Genomic DNA, 20,659 nt, shown 5'->3' with positions numbered 1-20,659 from the left:
GAAATTCAGAAAACAGAAAGCAAATGCGTTGCAAGTTCAATGTAGTGAAGGAAAAATGCTTTCCAAGGCTATTAGCTGCAGGTTCACATCTTCTTTCCAGCAAACCTTACAGCCCTCCTTCATGCAACGGGATTCATGACTGCAGACAGCACAGCAGATGCAGTGTCTGTTCAAGCCACCTATCACTTGCAAAGTGATGATTGGGGATGTAGTTGTCGGGCAGGATGCACGGGAAGTGTGTTTTCTTGTTCACTTGGGTTGATTTCATTGTGGTTTCCACTATGTACCTTGTTGCCTTTGGTGCAATTTCCTTCCCTGTGGAAGCAAACTACCTCTTGGAAGGACAGTACTGACACCAGCAATCTTGATCTTTGTTTGCCCTTGACTTTTATATCTAGGATCAGGAACTAATTTTTCAGAGTTTGTGAAATGACATACAGCAGGCTGCACCTGGTGAGCAGGGAGTATTTGGGACTCAGAGTAACAGAAACATACCCATACGGACCAGCCTGACATCCCACACAGCTTGACCTTGCTATTTCTGCCTGAAATGTGAACTTCTGGCTTAGCATTTCCTCCTTCTTTGAGCAAACTGAAAGATTAGGGTTGCCACCAAGGCAACACCCAAGAAAATGTGGGGTTTGGACATGCCTCTGGATGTAATACAGGAACACACATCCTAAATTTCAGTCCTAAAATGCCATCTCAGGCTGCTGCCTAAAAATCTGCTGCTTTGGACTTCACGCAGCCACAGGGCTCTGGGTTTCTATGCGAGATCCACCCCTTCCAACCTGGACCCCACAGTGCACAGCTTCAGTGTATCTAATTTTTTAATGGTCCTAGCAAAAAGTCCAGAACTTCTTAAATAGCTAACATTATCATAAATTGCAGTCTGTGCGTCATTCTCAGACGCAGTCTTCCATGCCTGCAATTTCCTACCACTGGCTCTTGATCTGTCCTTATCTGCAAAATTAGACACTGTTTTGCTATCAGTAATCTGCACCCTATGGGTGGATTTTTATGCCATGACTACTATTCATAAACTTCATTTTAATAAACTGAACGATGGAGCTCCTTCTGTTTGTCACACTAAGTCAGGTTTTCCAAACCTTGACTCATCCTTGCAAGTCTTTGTCTACCTTTTCCGGCTTGACAACATATTTTAACAATGTGGATATCAGATATAGATCCAGCAGTTTGCTCTCCCTAATATTGTATGCAGAAATCACACCACCTCTCTCTACCCAGCTAGCATTTCCCTGTGAATGAATTTTTGGCTCATGTTCACCATCCCAGTTTCCTTATCTCAGAGCGAGCTTCCATTAGGTGGTTATCTCAAATGATCTCCAAGTCATTTGTGGGGTCATGGCTTTACCATTTCTCATATCACAAGTATGATCTGTGCTGTCTGTGCTTTGATTTAAGTCCTTGTGTCCGATGGGTTAAGAAGCATATCGTTCACTTGAGCCTGTCTTACAGGATTGGCCCTTTATAACTGACCTGCCCATCTCTCCAGTTTTTTGAGATTAGTGTACCTTGTTCCAGCCCAGCTGTGAAGAAGTGGAGTGGTTTGGGGCTGAAGACAGACCCCACCAGAGCAGCTAGGAGGAGAGGGTGGTGGGCAGCTCACTCCGCTGGGACTGTGCTGCCTGAGTGGTGGGTTTGCTACCTAGCATGGCCAAGGTTTGCCATGTGGGATGACACCACCCCACAGGGGAAGCAAGCGACGTCCTTACCAGCTTCCTCATCAAGATGAGAGGGGGATTTTAAGTGATTCCTGTGTGCTTTGAGAAAGAAGCTGCTACTTACTGCATAATACAGTTTTTTCATCTGCTGCCCTTATGTTTTCCATCGTCAGTGAAGCGTGGCTTTTGCCAGGGTACTCGATTCTTCCCTTGTCAGTGGAGAAGAGCAAGTCACAGAGCACCTGGCCAGTTTACTCACTGCTTCCCAGGCTTCTGGAGGAGGACTGAGCCCCTTGACAGCCGAAAATTTACACCCAGCCCCTAGTGCTGCAATCTGGTGCCTGCCGTGCTCACGGAGAGCTGCTCTCTTCCTATAATAAAGCTATCAGAGCCTCCGTGTGGGCTCTCTCTGCTCCTCACCCAAACCAAGGTGGACAGGGCTGTTGTGTTTACCATGCCACTGTGCAGGTGTGAGATTTGGATGCTGTACAGAAAACGCGTCCAGCAGCTGGAGAAAGATGCACCAGAGGAATTTCTAGCTTTGCTCCGAATGGGATAGCAAGACAGGCTGTGCAGGAAAAACATCTCACAGCTTGTCGAGTGCATCACCACTGGGGTATGATTAATGAAGGCCCAACTGCAATGGGACAGACACATGGCTCAGATGGACACAAAAACACCAAGAACTCTCCAAAAAAGTGCGCGTCAGCCAGGTCTTTTGAATTACCACTTGCAAAAAGGCAACAATACAGCAGCAACGTGGGGGAAGGCTTGTGCAGAGACAGAGGCCCCGGGAAAGAAAAAGCCCCCGGGGTGAATGGTGCCAAATCCATCTCCCAAGATTAGAACCAAACTTGAAAAATATTTTAATCAAAATTCAATCACATTAGGAAAGAAATATGCTTTTAAAATAGAAGCTAATTAGTTTGAGAAAGACCTCCCAGCCAAGGCCAAGAACCCAACATGTGCCCCTGATGGGTGAACTATGGGTCAAGCAGCAGCTATAGGCACAATCCCAGCGGTTTGTTACTCATCTTATGGGCTCCTCCTGCCTGACATTTGCCAGTGGAGACCAGTGAATGAAGTGGTTGTACTTCCCTGCTACAAATTCATAACCAGAGGGGACTGTTATGCTGATCTTTCTGATCCCCTGCTGATCACAGAGCAGTAGCTATCCGGCCCCTTTTTCACGGCTAAAGAACAGATGCTCCAGCAAGATGTTAAATCTTCATCTAAATGCCATCTCTGCACAGAATCCTCCACGTTTAAAGGCTGGGGGATAAACTTTGTGCTTGGCTAGGGGAGAGGTGCTCCCCTCTTCCCTTTGGTACTTTGAGGGCCCTTGCTGTGCCCCCATGGAGCCCCATTGGTGCTGGGGCAGGGAGGCTTTGCCCTGTGCTTTACCGGGCGTGGTAAAGATGCCCAAACACCCTCATGGTTTATGTGGCCAGAGTATTTTGTGGTGTGCAGGGTATGCAGTGAGATGCCATTCACACTGGGATTTTCTCATGTCCCATGATTTCCAAGCGCTCTTTCCCAAAAAAAAAAAAAAAAAAAAAAAGAAGTATTATGGTGGCTTTCTGCTACCCATCCCTCCAAACACAAATGATGCGAATATCATAAGCTTGTCTAATTTACATGAATAATTTATGCAAAGTAATAAGTTCCTGATACCAATAAACAGAATAAATACAACTCCCAGAGACCACATTACAAACTAGAATTCATTTTTACACAGATATAAAACTGTTATGATCAAGTAAGGGGAGAAATAATCTCCATCAATAACACTTCCTTATTTCTTCATTGTTTTATTTGCACAGTGCTACATCTCTGTATGTTGTACAATCCATCCAGCTGTCCTGGGGATGGCTACGAAGCTATTCCAGCAGGTATTAAATTAATCATTTCTCATCACCAGACAGATATTGTTGGAGGCTTTTCTTGTTTCGCTTGCAACATGAGATCACTTTTAGCAACAAGCAGAGTAGGATCTAAACATATTTTCCCCTGCAGGTACTGACACAGTCTTATTTGTAAAATATGTATTTTCACTGTTAATTTCATATTGGCATTCACTGCACAAGACATAAAATGCCATTATTGGACACCAGTAGCATGTCTGAATTCAGGAGCTAAAAATCAGTGAAAATACTCTGTGTCACTGGTTGGTTGTTTTGATTTTTGCAGATTTTTTTTTTTCCCCATTCAGGTCTGGATCATCTTTCCCTATTATTTCACAGCTTCTACCATTTTATCATTCACTAAAGGACTTGAGAACTCAACAGAAACATTTTGATTCACCATCTACTTAGCAGCATTACTTCTATGGCTGTATTCTGTGGACAACCCTAATATCCTACCTTTCATGTTAAAATTTTGTTAAAATGGATGGGGGAAAAAAATCCTTTACTTGGTAGCTACTGTTTTTCCTCATTGTTTAACTGATTTTCTAAAATGTTTCACCACTTTGAAAAGCACGGACGGAACAACAATCACCTAAAATTCATGTATTTTCATTTTTGACAGGAATTTGGGATTGACAGTAAATAGGTTAAAAAACCTGATTGCAACTTTTTAAGCTTAGCTAGCCAGATTACAGCTAGGACAATATTCAGCTGCATTTACTAAGCAGCACAAATTAGCTCCCTCAGTGGGAATCTCTCTCATGCTCAGCATGGAAAACATCAGGTCCCATCAGCAGGGAAACACCTACCTCTGCAACTCTTAATTGCAACTGTTAATTGTTGGGCTGGAAGTGCTGGCTGGCTACAAACAGGAGCTGTAGATGACAAAGGGAAGGTGAAAAGACAATAAAGGCAGCAGCCAAGTGCAAAGCCTGTGTGCTCTGGGGGGCAAAGCTGTGGGGATGGGCAGCCTGGGGACACAGCAGGTCCCTGGCAGAAGCACGAGTCCGAGCAGAGTTTGGAAATGCAGCAGGTTATGTACAGAAGAGCCGAGTTGGGAGTAAGCTGAGGGATGAGCCCAAAGCATCTGCGGGGCTGTGCTCCTTGAAGTCCACAGCGCACCCGTGCTTTCTTCTCCTCTCACACCTTCAAGCTGCAAGCCAAGTCCGGGATTGGCCACACAAAAGGGAGTCGCGGGAAGGTGAGGAAGGAGAAGTCTGTGGTCTAGCCTGGCTACCGGGAGGAATGGTGCGGGGCGTGCATGGAGCTGCAGGCTCAGTTCTGGCAGAGTTGCCTGCGCTGCTCAGCCACGGATGCAGGCATGGGTTACGCTCCAGCTACCCTTCCAAGGGTTTAATCACATGGGGGGAGATAAATGTGTTTTAATGATGAATGCTGCGATGCCAGGGCAGGCTTTTACTGAAAAGAAAGGATGCCATAGCAATTATCTTGGACACCTATCAGGGAACCTACAGCTCTTTGCCACATTGTACAGGTGTTGGGAATAAATTTAAATTGGTTTGTCTCTATCACTAGTCTGAGAAAAATCTTCCAAAATGGCTCAGGGAAATAATAACACTAAAACTGCTAAGAAAACTAAGGAGGTCTCTGATTGTTTTTTCAATTACTGTATTTTCAGGAAGAAAAGAAATCTCTTTAAAATTACTTCCATATGAAGGCTAGATTTTCTCTGTCATTTGATCTTTGTCCAGTTCAAAAACCTGGGCAAGTGGAGGAGAGCTCATTTTTAAAAGGCAAAGCTTTCGTTTTAATTATTCATGATCTCATAGAGAAAGCTACCCTTGGAAAAGGTTTGATTTTATCAGGTGGGCATGAGCTGGGAAGCCAATATCCACATGGGAGAAGTTGAGTTTTCTTCATTCTCACAGGTTTTTCAGTGGCCAAAGAGAAGAAACATCCACACACTCAACCAAATGCACTTTCAAAGTCATGTAAAGAACTATTGTTTCTCAAACATTTTGCTTAAAAATAGAAGCAAGGAATGAAAAAAGTAATTGAAAATTAGTGTCACTCCTTCAAAAGCAATTTCCTTCAGAGAAACACTGTTTCCTGAATAAAAAAGGATACTTAATTTTGGAATTTTTTCATGTTACTCCAGTTAACACCACCTAGACAAATACTCTTGTTTCCGAGTATAGGACAAATGTAGCCAAATCCATGCATACTGTTTTTATCACATTCCTATGGCATCAGATATGGATCTTGAAGCAGTTTACTTGCTGCTTCCCAAGCTTCTGGAGGAGGACTGAGCCACACGACACTTCTGTCCTCTAGCAGATCTAGCGTCACAATTTAAAAATCCCAATGGCAATTTTCCTGGGTGAAGTATATTTATGACCCACCTCAACACAGAAGATATATTCTTCTTAGACATTTGCTGATAGCACTACTTTTCTTGGCATGCTTAGCAGAAATAGTTTTAACAGCTCCCACCATGAATCTGCCCCTCCTTTATATTTCCTTCCCACGCCACACTGAGGACCTTATCTGGACAGTGGTTTTACCTTGCAGCCCCAGAAGTATAGTTGGAGGAAGACTTGGTCCTTACAACACCAGGTGGCATTTGCAGTTTGACCTTGGGTTCCTCCATACTGTCTTTGGCATCCAGATATTTTTATCTTAAAATAGGTACTAAGATGGTTCGTATGGGCTGTCCTCTGGAAGTCCCTGGTGCTTTGGGTTCCTCTGCAAGGAGCAGCTCAGATTTGGTGAGCTGCCTTTAATTTCTCAGCTCATCAGCAGCACTGTGAGGATATCAGTGCTCCGTTGCCCATGCATATCTATTTTAAGTGCAGTAAGTGAAGAGGGGACAATCACTGTCTCAGGACAGTCCCACCATCTAAACTGGGGCCTCTACACCAGTGTGAACATCAAGCACACAGTCCCTCCTGGGATTTGGTTTGTGCCAGAATTCAAAGCAGCTTCTCTTGCTCCACGAAAGCATGATCAAAGCCTCCCTCCCTTGAGCTGATTCCAGCAATATTCTTCATCAAAAAGCAAGGGGAAAAAAAACATATTTGCCTGTGGTTGTCTTCTAAATAAATCCCCCTATCTCAGGAGTCTTGGGGCTGCTGTCTCACCCCCAATCAGCTTCGGTGCTGCTGGTAAGATTATTTTCTCTTCATCACCTTTGGAAAAAATCCCCCTATTGTAGGAATTTGAGATGTTTACATCTGCTTATCTTCCTCCTGATCTCAGGATTCCTATAACACTGCGGCTCCCTCTTTAGCTGTATCATTAGTTCTGCACAGATCACTGAGAAAAGCCTTCTTGCAGAACTTTGCCTCTGAAGCCAGCCTGGCACCAGTGCCCCAGTGAGAGCATTTCCACCTTTCTCTCCTCTGGCCTCAGCTCCTTTCATTTATCTTGATAGCTTGCAAAAGATCTCGCACAGTTGTTTTATTAAGAAGCCTGCATGGCAGTGGCTGTAGCCAGACCCTGTTCCTCCTCCACCTCTGTACATAAGGGAGGTCGCATTGCCTCCAAGGTCTGTGTGGACAGTTCCTGTAAAACATGACGTTTCTACTAAAGTTTCTCTTTCAGAGGCACTTGCACCATTTCCTTTCCAGGCAGCCACGCTGGCACCTGCCTGTGCTGAAGACACATGAAGTAAATGTGCATCCAGACAGTAAATGGCAGTTTCTTTCCATTCATGTGCTGATCAGGCAGAGTGGTGATCCAGCTCTAACCTCAAAGCCAAGCAAGCACATAAATGGCACATAAACTCCCTCATGGGACATTTATAACCTTCTGTGGAGCAGAAGCAGGTTCAAAACACACCTGCCAAATTGCAGGGGACCCTGGTGCCCTGGTACACATCTTCAGCCAGGGATGTTCTTGCTTAGGTGTAAAATAGAAATTATCTACATGCAAGAGAGATGAGACAAAATAGACTGTCCAAAAGCTTTCAATGCTACTTGTCTAACTGCCACGATGGGTGCAGGAAGTTCAAACTGAAGCTCTGACTCCAGTGGGTGTTGTAGTTCCTTGACCTCACTCCAAATGAAGCAACCTAGAGCTGGGTTGTGTTGGCTGCTGACCTGCTCCCTTGGGTCCAGGTCAGCATCTCATCATTCCCTACCCCAGAAAACAAAATGTTGGGTTAGGGTTTCGCATACAAAGCCATACCTTTATTGTCTCAGGGAAGCTAGCCATGACATGGTTGTTTCCTTACGTACCTGTAAGACAACACTGTGTGGCCTGATTTTTATGTTCTCTCAACCCATTTAGCAGTGTTAGGCAGGTGAGGTGGGAGAGCACTTCAGGGTCAGGAACTGACATTTCAGTTCACCATGAAGCTTCATGATACACTGAGAGATGTTTCTAGAGTTGTTTGCATCTACACCGTCATGCTGGAGCATTCCCAACTCCTGCTCATCCTCATTGACCCCATGCTAATGTCCACTTGGGTCCTACCCTGATACCCACTCCCTTGGGAAGCAAACTCCAATGCAGCTGAAAAGCTTGGGTACGTTTGACTTCTATCTCTTTGCCCCATGAGGTCCTGGTACACCAGAGCTGGGTCCTATAGTGGGGATTGTCTGCCAAACCTAGAGCTAGCACCAGTGCCCGTAGCAGCCTGAAGTTGAGTGTGGTGCCTGTCCTGGTGTGTCCAAGACCGATGGAAGCACTCCCCAGTGGTCCCACGCAAGGCACGTCTGCGTGGGGTGCCCTGGGCACTGCCCTCTGCCTCGTCCCAGAGCATGCACTGTCATATAGCCCACCACCAAACACCCCCTCCACGGCCACTTGGCAAGAATTTGGGGACTGAAGTCACCATATGATGTCTGCCTAAGGAGGGCTGCATAACCCAAAGAGCCAGGGCAACACAGTGTTGTCCAAAGCAGAGGGGTGGCAGTGAGTCTGCAATGCCCCAGCTCGGCAAGTGTTCAGGTCTTACAGCACACAGCCATGGCCTGCCCACCAGTAACACCAGTTATGATGCTCAGGGACATGGCAGTAATCCCACAGCATCAATATTCCTTGGGACTCACTAAGCAGAGGGTATCAAAGGAAGAGCATCTTTCTACCAGTCCCATCAATGTCTTATGTAAAAGTTAAAATTACCTTCTCTACCCTGTTCTTGATCCTCTTAAATCCTACCCCAATTTGCTGGCCTGGGAATGACGGCCAGCACGCTCACCTTCTGCAGATCCCTGTCAGAGCTGGTGCCTTCAACAGCTCGCGTCTGCCCTGCACCAAAAGAGCTAACACTCATCTGCCTGTGCGAAAACACATTTTAATTGAGCAGCCCCACTCACCCAGGAATTTAGCTAAGTCTGTAAAGCTGCTTGCTTTTATCTGTGTATGCCATTCTGCCAGTCTTGATGTTATCTGCAAATTTAGATTTATTTTTAGATAATTGACAGAAATGTTGAAAAGTACAAAGGCTTCACTGTTTCCTTGAGATCCCGACAGAAATGTCCCCATTCAGTGACAGTTTTGTGTTGATTACTAGTGTTTTGTACTCTGTTGTCACTTCCCAACCCATTTAACATGGATTAGGTAATGCCCAATACTAATGTTTAAAAACAGAATATGATGTCAGATGCCTTGCAAAAGCCTTTTATGGGTTATATCTGTCAGCTCCATGCTGAGGGAGACTTTGGTGCCATGAAGCCCAGCTATTTTCTCAGTGTGTCCTGCTTTATTCACACCATACACAACTGTCCTTGAACCTCCTGACCAAACAGCACAGAAGCAAAATTCAGACTTCAAGCTCCAAGAATCTCAGTCCAAACAGGAATTCGCTCTGCCCTGAGGACTGGCCCTGCTGAAGCAGCACTCCTCTATTCCCAGTCACTGCTCCTCTTGAAGGAACTCTCGCGGTACTCCAGCAGTAGCACAACCTGTCTGCAAGATTTTGACCTGCTCCTGCTGCTTTTTTTCAGCTCGCCCCTATGATTCTATCAGGACAGTGAATAGGTTACCCCCCAGGAGAGGGGAAAGGAGCTCTGCAGGGACCACGCTCAGCTGTCGCCCCAGTCCCCAAAGCCAGCCTGGCTCTGACCCCGAGAGCGTTGCAGCATCAAGTGATGTCTGATGCATCCCTGCATCCCTCTGGCCCAGCAGTGCCCTGCCTGGTCCCCTCCCACCACTCAGCTCTGCTCTCGCTGTCCTGCCCACCCCACCAGGGTGGAGGGATGAAGGCAGCTCTGATGGTCTCCCTCTGGCAGCCTTGTCTGGGCTCATTGCAATTAAGTCTCCCTCCTGTCCACTGACTCTTTAAAGGTGTAAACACGGGGCTGTATGAGTGCTTAGAAGCAGTCCAGGAGGAGCTCGATGCGTCAGGATGCAATAGGCACTTGCAGTGGGGATTTTTATTTTTTCTTCTTATCATCAAGCTCAGCTACAAACAAAGCTTTAATTAATTCCTCCACAAAGTTCTGCTGAGCTCGTGGCCTCCAATTCTTCTGGGAGGCTAATTAACCTGATCCTCTCCCTCCGTGCTCCTTTCTCAAGATTGTCAGTTTTCACTTGTTGAATCTTAATGCCTTTCACTGGTGTAACAATCTGCTCCTGTTCACCAGATGCCTCTCGCCCCCAGTGCACAGGCTACATTTCTTTTTTGCCTGTATGAGATCATGCTACAGCTGCTTGAAAAACCACACAGCTCACACTTCGTTGCAGGAAAAATTGACTTTTTGCAAAATTTCCCCTTAGCACTGGAAAAGGAAACCGCCCAGGAATTTCAGTTTTCCACTAAAATTTTCAGTTTTCAAAAGCTGTTGGTTTTTTGGTGTTTTTTTTTTTTTTTTCTGTGAAAGCTAAAGGGCTGTGGAACATGTTCCTGTTTCAATGTTTTCAGTAAAAACTTGAGGAAAAAGAAACCAAACTGATATCTGCACAGATACAGATGTACGCAGGCATTTTGGGCAAAAGCCCATTTTTCGGGGGGTGGTGGTGTAGTCACTATTTCACTTGGCTCCATCTTGATCAAAAGCCCATTGATTTCAGGCGTGAGGCACCCAGGCTGTTTTCGACATGCATCTCCAGCCTTGAAAAAAATTCCCTGAAGCTGAAAAAGAGAAGCTCATAAAAGTAATTGAGATGTTTTGGAGACTGTGCTTTTAGTCTTCTTGTGACTCAGTTCCCTGAGATTGATGTAGGAGCACTGAGCTTTCCAACCCACCTCGGGGAGTGACATTGGGCACAAAAATGCTTGCAAAACTTCAAGACACTGATGTGCGCCATGAGCCGGTGGCCATGGAAGTGCTGAAGGAAGAGGTGGGGGGTCCAAGTGCAGGGGAACGAACTGGCACCCTGGAACCAGGGAGTCAAGTGTGGGACGTGGCATCACTGTGGGATATGGGCGCCAGACCAATGTTTGCACCTTGAGGGAAAGCCACAGCCACTTGGTTCTGTAGAAAAGCTAGGTGCCTTTAAGACAAGGTGCTTCAGCACTCCCCAAGTACAGGTGGGCTTTGTTTAGTCACAACTCACAGAGATCACCCTCTGCAGCATTTTCGAGGGGGAAAAACCTCCTGAGGTGCTATAGCCTACTGACTACGACCCCCACCTAGGAGGGATTTCACAACAAGCCCAACTTGCAGCTGAGAAGGAGCAGGGCGGGTTGTCCTGGGGCATTTCTTCACCTCCAGCATCCCTCTCCCCGAGTTGGCCACTGGAGAGATTGTTCTCCTGAGGGACAGAAGCAGAGGAGGGACCAGACTCTGCAGAGTTCCTCAGCAGAGCTCCCAGGGCAGGGCTGGTGGGAGAGGAGAGGGTCTCCACCTGACTCTCAGGGACCGGTGCCTAAGTGCAGGCTGCTATGTCCAAGCTTTTGCTTCCACTGGAGGAACCTGAAATAGAATCAGTTTAACAGATTTTTTTTCTTTTGGTTGAACATGCAGTTTTCCTCTTCTCAGCCCTCTTGAGGGGAAAAAAAAAAAAAAAGTGGAAAAACACTGACATTTCTGTTGGGTCCAAACTCTTTTGGCCACTTAATGCCTCAAAGATTGTTTGCATGTTGGTATCATTTATACCACTCTCATTAGAGATGGCTAGGAAATGCTGCCTGTTAGCTAAATGTTTGGGAAGGAAAAGAATAGAAATATCACAATTTGGCTTTTTTTTTTGTTTTTTTCTTGGGTTTGTTTTTCGGTTTTGTTTTTGTTTTTAACCTGTGTGGCATCCTCAAAGCAGTAAAATCATAGAAATTTTTTTTTGCTAAAAGGGAGGAGGTTAGGAGTGAGTGACTTTCTGGCAGTTTGCTGCTCTGACAAGCCAAATCCCGTATGTGTCTTGAGCGGATTCGAGGGCAGCAGCACCGAATTCTGCTCTCCAAATGCCCTGCTCTCCAAGCACCTGGAAAGCGCTGCCTACAACGGTGTTAAAATAATCTTCCTATTTTACAACGGTGTTGAAAACATCCAGGACCGGCTGGGTAGCATTCAGCTACCATAGCAATAAGCACCGGGACATTTATAGCGCTATATTCAGAGCAGGGCCGGGTGAAAGAGGCCACGCATTAAGCGGTGCCTGTGGAAAGGAGAACAGAGCAGTGGTTCCACCCTGAGTGCTCTCCAGGTTGAGTGAGGTGAGGCCGTGTGGGAAAATTCTGAGATCATTTAGCATCATCCGAAGGCATGCTCGCGAAGAGTCTGCAGCAAGACTGCATGGGGACGCAGCCCTGGTCTTCCTCCTTCTATAGCATTTGACTGAGCACCACCCTACCGCAAGGTCGCTCTTCACGCCAGGCTTTCCAGCTACAGATGTCCATCTTGTGTGGGAGAAATTAGCATCTCCAAAATTGGCTCAGACCTGCTAAATTTCACTGTTAGTGAAATATGAGACTAAATGCAAAGAAGAAACCGTATATAAGTGAATAGCAGTTTTCAGCCTTATTCGGGAAAGATGCCGATTGTTGCTCAGTTAAGGATTTAAATTCTCTGCATATTATTTGATGAACCCTGGATGGAAATGCAGCAGTTTATGTCCAAATCACACTTCTGCTCTCACCCTTTAAGGTCACCTGGGGCATTTTACCCACTCAGAGCTTCCACTTCTCCCATGAGTAATGACAATATAGGGCTGAGCCCTTCCTAGGGAGACTGAGGTCTGGAAGAGAAGTAACCCACAGGAGCTTTGCCTCTCTCCATAACTCTGGTGACACAGAGGGGTAATGACTCCGTTAACCTCTCTGCTTTGGCTAGGTTTTGCTGTTGCAGGTTGTGGCGAAGGATGGAAAAGGTCCCAGGACTCCTAACGTAACAGCCTGCCAGCCCAGCAGTGTGGTCCTGGGTATCAAGGTACAAACATCCTTCCAGGGACTGATCCCCTCTCCCCGCTGAACCTCCTACGGCCAGAATAGCACTTGGGCTTTGTCCCCCCAGGCAGCCTGCAGCCCCCCAACCTCTCCAAAACCAGAGACGGCACCTCCGAGTGCAGGTGCCCAGATCTCAAGTGGGCTAACACAAGGCAAAACAGACCTGGGGGAGTGAAGAGGGGGAGGACAGACTTAAAATAAGATTGTTGGGGAAAGCAAAAAAAGAAAAAAAAAAAAATCACCACACACCCTCTCAAACTCGCATGCTTTGAAAATGTGTGAGTTTCTGTGAGGCTGCAGAGATGACAAAGAAGGAGCTCCAGGGAATGGGTCTAGGGTAGGGAGGGGGCCTCCATGGAAATGAGAAAGCCCCGTAGAACAGCACCGCTTTGCAAAGGCCCTGCAGGGGTGGAGAGGGATGCCAGTTATCCCATCACAGCATATTAGTGCACTTTGTTTCTATATTATTATCCTCCTGTTGCTAGAGCCATTAAAAACTGCCTCTAAATAGCTCGGCGTGGTGATTTACTAATTGAGTTAACTTGGCTGCAGTGGCTCTGGTGCTGAAGGATGTGGTTTGTGATTAGATAAGACCATTGCCCCTTTCAAAATGAACAACACATTAAGAGGTTTTTCTAGGTCATGCTAGACTGCTCAGCACAGCACTCTTGCCAAGCACCGCATAGCCCAGGGCCTGTGGCCCCAACCCAAGACAGACAGTCATTACAGCTAATGAAGGTCTGTGCTGTCCGTCCCCTGGAGGAGACACAGAGCCTGAGAAAAGCCCAGGAGCATCTTCAAGCTGGAATCAGTCTCTCCTGCCTCAAAGTCCAGGGAAGGCCAGCTCAGGCAGCTTGGGCTTTCCAGGTCCTGCTGCACAGGTAGTGAGTGAGGGGTCTCCATGCTCCCAGAGGAGGCACGTACTCACATCTCCCCACAAGCTTAAACTCTGCTTGTAGACCTCAGTTCAGAGCACAACAACGCTGTGGCATGATGGTCTTTCAGGGCAAAAGTCACTGCTCCCTTCCCTGCATTTTTCTTGCTGTTTCTTCCCCAGATCTGCCAGCACCACACTGACCTTGCCCAAACCACTTTTTCCAGGAGCAGCAAATGTTGGGTCAGATTCTTCCTCACTAGGACACACCTCAGATGCATCTCCAAATTGTTGACATCCAGCACAGACCCGCACCAGGGGGGACGTGGCAGCTTCAGTCGGTCTCAGTTGTGCAGCAGCTGGTGCACAGAGCTCCTTGGGCTGCCCACAGGAGAGCTGATAGAGTTGACGGATCTCGTTGCTCATCCATGCACCTGCCTATAGTGTTAGGTGAGCTAGTTCTTGAGTTCACATGGGGGCCAGCCTCCTTGGTTGTCCACACCAGCCAGCATCGGTGAGCATTTAGCTCAGCTTTGTTGAATCTTCCTGTGGCAGGAAGACACAAGGCTGCATGGGGCTCAGTCACAGTAACTAGTAGCGCAACCTAGAAGCAAGTTGTGTGATGCTGAGGTCCCCAGCAAACCTCAAGAGCTGCACCACTCCATAGAAAGAGTCAGCCCAAAAGGAAAATAAGATGGCAGCATGCAGGTATGTTCATTGAGGTCTGTCCCAGTGCAGCTGGACCTTTGTGTCCTCCAGCTCAGACCGACAAAGGGTTTGAAGCAAACCCTACATTTCTAACATCGCAGAAGGGATTCTTCTTCCCTCAGTAGCGCTGAGGCTTACACCTCTGCCTGCACCGCTGTCCCAAAGGAGCGGCCAAGGGAACTGCAGGGGACAGGCATGGGGGAAAGCAAAGCTGGAAAAGGGCTGGGGACAAACCATGAGGAAAGAACATTGCAGCCAGGGTCCCGGAGCCACCATTTCAGAAAAATGCTTTCAGCCATGGAGATGCATTTGAGGAGACCTCCCACCGGTGAGCAGCTCCTGTGTCACACTCGCCTATGCCTGCGTTGCTCCACGCTGGCAGCAGTGACTGAATCTGCCCAGCTCAAAGCACGGAGGGGAGCTGCAAGACATCAGAAGAGACAAAGCTGCTCTTCTGGCAGCTCGAGCACCGTCCAAGCGGGTGTACTGGAACATGAAATAAAACCCCATTTAACAAGAATCCTGAAAGTTTTTAAAAAGTGAAATAATCTCGGATGGAGCCTGGTTCCCCCCTGTCAGCCGAGCGCTTCAATTGGCAGCCAGACGAGCACCTGTCAGGGCTGGGCTGGAGTCATTAGCAAGATCAGAGTCCTGGCAGAACAGCGGGAGGCTGGACGAGATGACCTAATTTGCGTCCCTTCTAGCTCAAAAAAGTCTGTGATGTATTTTTAATGAAGCACACACAATAAACTGCTAACATAATATTAGAGTCTCACTTCAAAGCTCAAATGGGCAGGGAAATCAAGGTGAAAGTTTCTGAATTCATCATTATTATGTGTCACTCATCTTCACTATGACAACCCATGGGCACACTAGATGCTCCCTTTCCAGTCTTTGGTACATGGTTTGGAGCCCACCCTCCTCCTCATTTTTTTTCAAGCAAACCAGAAAGAACCTGGAAAGTATAAAGCTTGACTAGACACCCCTTATACATATATGCATTGTTCCAGCCCCACAAAAGGCTTTGCAAGCAGCAAAATTTAGGGACTCTGGAGAAGGCTGGGGTCATACCTTAGACAAGCTGCAGGCCACCTGGGTTGCCTTTTGTTCTGCTGGCCCCTTCTCATCATATAGCTGGTGTCTGTAATGTTCATTGTTTCATGTGATGTGTCAGGGAGCAGCAAGAGCAGGGCTGCTCCCTCAGGGAAGGCAAGCCAGGAGCTGAGCAGGATCCCACAGTTGTAAGGGGTCCCACCAGCCACAGCCTTTCCCACAGGACCTGAGTGAGGAAACAAGATCAAGAAATGGTGGCCAGGTCCAGCCAAGAGTCCACACCATAAGGCAATACCATAGCAACGAGGCAGGTCCAAGGTGAAGCCAGGAAGTCAATTGACAAGTCAGGACCAGGTCCAGTGATCACCAAGCAGGTCCATAGTGAGGTGACAGTTCAATGTCAAGCCACAAAATTAGCCCACAGCTGGGGTTCAGAGCAGCATCTCTCTGTAGCCAGGCAGGGGCATGACTATGGCTGAATTGTAGACCAGTGCTCGTCCAGCATGGTTCCAACAGGGACTTAAAGCACCGGTCTGAACATAAATAGAGCTCCTGGGCTCACAGTTTGGGTAGAGACCCCAAACAATGCTGGTCAGGACCATTAGGACCTATTCGTTAACTCAGGGCCCTGGCAAGATGTATGAGCTGCACCAGTGATGTAGAAAGAGACAACATCCATGTGTCATCATTTTCTCCTTCCCCGAACTATTAGGCCACTCTGGCAGGAGAAAACAGATTTTTTTCCACACAAAGATCCATTCCTTCCCCCTGTTTCACCAAGTGGTTGGAAATAATCTTTTAGGTTGTTTAAAGATCACAACTCTGATGGAAATAAGCAATATATTCCAAGGGTGGAAACCAATCAGAAGCCGAATGCTCCTCTGACTGCATGTAAATATTCCTGACCTCTCCAGGTTACAAAAGTTGGCCAAGAACAATCTGGACAAGGACCAAATCACCTCTGAGGTCCAACCAAGCCAACAACGCCACAAGAACTTACCCACATGGGTCTGGAGAATGTTGGTATTGAACACCTCTGGTGAGCTGCCGGTGCTGGAAACACTCCCAAAAGTGACAGACAACCTCGAAATATACATAGTAAAGTTAAACATCCCAGTGTATTTTCCATCCCCACCCCAACTCATAGAAATTAGGTGTGCATATGAACGCATTCCCAGACCTCCTTGTTTGGGAGACTTCAAGTTGCTTTCCCTTCACCACCCTTCGTCCCCACCAGCCTCATCGCCACAGTCCCAGCACGGTCAGTCTGGCAGCAAGGGAGGGGCAGTGAGGAGCAAAAAAAAAAAAAGAGAAGCATATAGCAAAATACAGAATTTAATAATCTTACTTGGAAACCCTGTTAAAATTCCAACTTTTACTGCCCAAAGCAAATGGGAACATTTAGTCCTAGCGTCTTGAAGAAGTCAACTTGAAATTTGCATGAATGTCATGAATGTGAGGAGCGTGCCTGCTATCCAGCCTTGCTACATCTCGTTTGAGCTCAGCTTCTAATTGTCATGCAGAAACGGACTGAGCCTTCCAGGTAACCTGGTGTTAATTTCACTGCAGGGCGGAGGGGAGGATGGAGACAGCTAATGAACCAGCAAAAGTGATTGATTCCTGTCTCGGTGTCAGGACACCGAATGGCTGTTTGTCAAGAAACAAGAAAATGTCACTGGGATTTGTAAGCGCTTGTAACTATTACATAAAGCACTTTGACTAAGAATCACATAAGATAACTTTCCGAGACTGCTGCTCTGAGAGTGTGTTAATACAACCACTGGCTCTTCTTGACATTTCTGCAAACAACTTATAAATATTCCATGGGAGCAGCTGCTCCTGCTGCCGCCGTTGTTGCGGTTTGAATGGAAATACCAGGGGAGAAAAGAGCAGCTCTGCCCTTATTTAGCAAGCGTGCAGCTAAATAAGAGTCCTCAGTCAGCCCACTCCAGGGCTTTGCTCCAGTGAAAACAAAAAGCAGTCGAGCAACCTGTCCTTCTCCTGCTGAAGGAAAAGCTTGGATGTGTGTGAAGACCCAATGCAGTTTCGGGCCACCAGCCCCTCTGCACCCAGATGGGTGCTGGGAAGGGGTTTAAATGACTCACCCGAGGTCTCATACTGTGCATGCTCAGCCAGAGCCATCTCTGTCGCTTTACCCCAAAGGCTCAGAGGCTAAACATGGAGTTCTTCATGCAGGGCAAGGCAGCAAAGGGGGAAGCTGATGTCTGATGGTCTGGGGGGAGCAGCTCCATGTCTTTTTGGGGACTGTCCGTGATGGGTACTGTAAAAGGAAGATGCCATGCCACTCCTCACGGACACACTGGTGCATAACACACCCTTTGGCTCATGGGCAGCAGGGAGGTATTGTAGAATCTTAGAATGGTTTAGGTTGGAAGGGACCTTGAAGACCATCTAGTTCCACTCCCCTGCCATGGGCAGGGGCACTTCCCACTAGCCCAGGTTGCTCCAAGCCCCGTCCAACCTGGCCTTGAACACCTCCAGGGATGGGGCAGCCACAGCTTCTCTGGGCAACCTGCGCCAGGGGTTCATCACCCTCACAGTGAAAAATTTCTTCCTAATATCTAATCTAAATCTCCCTTCTTTCAGTTTGAAGCCATTACCCCTCGTCCTATCACTACGCGCCCTTGTGAAAAGTCCCTCTCCAGCTTTCTTGTAGGCCCCCTTCAGATACTGGAAAGCTGCTATAATATGTCCCTGGAGTCTTCTCTTCTCCAGACTGAACAACCCCAGCTCTCTCAGCCTGGAGAAGCACCCCTCAGCCCTTGGGACAATGGGAGGGATCACACAGCAGATCTGGTGAGAGATGCTGCTGTGCTCCTGGGCCACGTCAGCTGTCCATGCCATGAAGCTTGTGGTCCTTCTCTAGAGGTGCTGGATCAAACTGCACTAGAGAGGCTTGTGCAGAAAGCAGAGCAGGATTGTACAGCTCAGGCAGCAGCAGACGCACGTGCAGTGAGTTGCAGGAGTGCAGGTTTACACCCCACTGACCACAACCAGCCAATAGGTGCAGCTTCACTGTTCCAAAGTGTTAGCTCCCCACGCACATGGAAAAGTCCAGCACACCATCCTCATACCAGATTTTGCAGTCGCTCCCTTTCTGCTCTAAATCCAAGCGATAATACTCAAAACCATCTACAGAACAACAAATGCAAGTAGGAGCCAGCCACAACCACACCACCTCAAAGGAGCTGAGCCATGAGCAAACCACTGCCAACAGACCCGACCCACAAATAAACCACTGCAGATGGACCCTGACACAAGTAAACCACTGCAGATGGAGCCGCCCACAACCGAAATGTTGCAAAGAAGCCCAGCCCGTGACTCATCCCAGCTAGCGCCCCTGTGATGGTGTCATGTGAAGTGCAGCAGCCTATCAGAAGCTATGATTTCATCCCAAAAGACGTTACTGTTTTTATTCTTGATGACAGCTGGACCTTTTTGGTACCTGCTGACCTAGAACAAGTCTCTCAAACTGTACTGAAGGTGGGTCATTTCGAGATTTGAAGTGCCTCATCATTTAGTGAGTGGGCAGTGTATACCTTTATTTTCATCGTGCCTCTTTGCCAAGTCTCCATTATGCCTATTTATAGATGCCCTGGGAAGCAATTCCATTAAGTCTCACCTGCCTCAGCATTTCCCCATGTGGTGCCCTAGTTATGGCACAAATCAAGGGGTCTCTAATTAGTGTTCCTGTCCCTAGCCAGATTCAAATGTTTAGGCTTGGCTTTATAGGGAAGGTCTCTGCATAATTTCACAGATTCTTTGCCCTCACCATGGTAGTACCCATAGTTCACGCTATCTCCGGAGCTTCCCATCAGCAATCGTGACACTGTGGTCCAATATCATCACCTTTGCCTCTCTTTCCTGTTCTCTGTTCTCCTGCCCACCCCCATCTCTCAATGACTCTGGGTATTTTTATCCTTTCCGGATTTTGAGAAGGAGGCAGAATGGCAATAGCTCTTCTCCCGCACTGTCTATTGATAGGGAACTAATCCAGAAACACAGATTTGAATTAGAAAACCTTCCAGCCTTTATTATTTCTGTGCATCATGTCTGTTTGTACCAAAACTCAGCAGCTCAGATAATCTCCTCCATGTCAGAGCAGAGACGTGGAAACACCACTTATTCGCAAGGTTTAGGAGCTCCTGATTAGGAGCAGAGATCTCAGCCCTGTGGAGACATAGGCAGCTGGGCATTTGCCCCCTGATCTTCTATGAGCTATTGGGGAAGGATGGGGCAGAGATGTCATCTGCCTGCAGCCCAAGGCCAGGGTAAGAAGCAGGTAATTGTTCTCACAGACAGGTAACTACTGCCAGAAGCAGGTTCCATTCCCTGACACAGCATTGCCAGCTCTCATCACTGTCCTGAGTTTTGTGAGATTTGGTGTTTCTCTGATGGTTCCCCAACTCAGAGGAGGACTGGGGAGACTTCAGCCTCAGATGAGAAAAGCTTGGAAACATGGTCTCCAAAACCAGTATGCAACCAAGCAGAACTCAGATGAGCTTCATTAAGAAGCCCCACATATTTAAGCTGATTTCAATTTGGGGACCCAAGTAATGTTTTTTAGCAGCTGGAGAGTCACTGTCTGGGATGCTGTCTGGAGGACCAGCTTGGAAACGGGAGTCCACTGTCTCAGAGGAAGAGCAGGAGAGGCAAAGGCAACGTGCATGTCCTCTCACATGTGAAAGAAGGAGGAAAGCAGCTGTCACAAACACATTTGAGGCAACTGTAGACTCCTAAAGTCTGAAGCCAAGAGAGACCATTAGCTCTGCCTGAGCTTGTCTCCCTCAGGGTATTGCACTTCTCCTAGATCCCTGGCATGCAGCAAAGTGACTGTTCCTGTAACACTGTTGGGAACACAATATTCTGTGTGCAGCAGGCAGAAAACAAAGCTACCAAGGTCCAGTGCCTGGCCATGGTCAGCTTTGGCTGGTCTTGTCCAGCTCCCAGCCTCTGCTGGTCATCTGATGATGTGCTTCCAGCAAGGCTGATGCAGCAGCTATAGCAACAAGGTTTAGACCCAGACCTGTGAGGGACATTCAGTGCACAGACTTCATCTTCTGAAGGCTTGGAAGGGCTCTGGAGAGGGAAAGTGAGGAATCCTCAGGAGACCACAGCTTAC

The sequence above is a fragment of the Vanellus vanellus genome, assembly GCF_965231255.1.
Source record: "Vanellus vanellus genome assembly, chromosome: 16".
NCBI classification, from domain to species: domain Eukaryota; kingdom Metazoa; phylum Chordata; class Aves; order Charadriiformes; family Charadriidae; genus Vanellus; species Vanellus vanellus.
This window is presented reverse-complemented; position numbering follows the sequence as displayed.